General features: G+C 50.4%; 1 long non-coding RNA gene across 1 annotated transcript; it reads left to right on the forward strand.

Moving 5' to 3' along the window:
- Positions 1 to 448, forward strand: LOC113222686. The gene is made up of 2 exons (XR_003308504.1): positions 1 to 47; positions 153 to 448. It is a non-coding gene; the product is annotated as an uncharacterized LOC113222686 (long non-coding RNA).
- The last annotated feature ends 690 nt before the right edge of the window (positions 449 to 1,138 follow it).

Raw genomic sequence — 1,138 nt, forward strand, 5'->3', positions numbered from 1 at the left:
CACAAGAAGTCATCTAATGAGGAGGAGATCCTCAGCAGGGACCCTGGGTAAATGATGGGCCCTCACAGTTCCCAACTAAAATGAGGAGGGGGTGAGAAGGTTAATTGCTCCTTTCAAGAATCAAAACCTTGGCATTATTGTTCTTACTCCAGGGACAGCGAAGCCCCAACAGAGATGGGGGAGGAGAGTGAAGCCCAGTCATAGGAGAAGAAAGAGTGACCCCAGCCCGCCTCAGGCCTCCTGCAAAAATCCATAGCATAAACAACAAGGGCCATCAGAAAGAAAAGCAGGACTGAAGCCAGCGGTCCACGCATCCACAGAGGCAGCGGGCAGAGGAAGCACAGGGCCGTCATTCCCTCCCTTGTTTCCCAGTCTTACTAGTCACCCAGACCTGAAAACATATCCTCAGGGGTGGAGATTTTACAATTAAATACTGTTGTTCTCTTGTTCTGGGTGCCCTCTCCCTTGGTTCATCAAGCAGCAGTCATATAATACCACACACTTGACCTCCTGCCCACAGGGCACCTCCCACCTCCTGGCCCCTCTCATGGGATCACTGGGCCTGCCTGCACTGTGGGGCCAAGCCCCGTCTCTTTCCCAAGCCCTCAAGCCCACGCATGAATGTTCATCCAGACTTGGTGGGGGGCTTTTCACCCTTACAAGATGGCAAAAGATTCACTTGGTTTTTTAAAAATTTGTTTTCCTTTTTAAAAATCCCTACCCTTGGATAGCAGGGAGATGCTGGAGGGGTAGGGTCAGGAAGAGTATGTGAGAGCAGTCATTTCCCAAGACTGCCCTCTGCGGGACTGTATTTCAGAAAACACACCGATGGGGCGACCTCTCCATTCACATGTACTGCCCTGGCCTCTCCCCATCCCCCGCTGATGCACATCCATAGCTGCTGTTCCATAACGGCAGTAGAATGCTGCAGAAGGCGCAAGGATTCCTCCACTCCACCTTCAAAGAAAAAGTCACTAATCACATTTGGTAGGTTAGGGAACATTAAACACATTAGTGAGCAGAAGCAAATCTGAATGAACAGAAATTGGTAATCTACCTAACTGAACACAAATGAACTCAGGCAAACGGCACTAACTGCAGAACAGCTGCCCCCCACCTTCCCAGGAGCAGTGTGACT

Source organism: Piliocolobus tephrosceles, unplaced genomic scaffold, assembly GCF_002776525.5.
Source record: "Piliocolobus tephrosceles isolate RC106 unplaced genomic scaffold, ASM277652v3 unscaffolded_33492, whole genome shotgun sequence".
Classification (NCBI taxonomy): Eukaryota; Metazoa; Chordata; class Mammalia; order Primates; family Cercopithecidae; genus Piliocolobus; species Piliocolobus tephrosceles.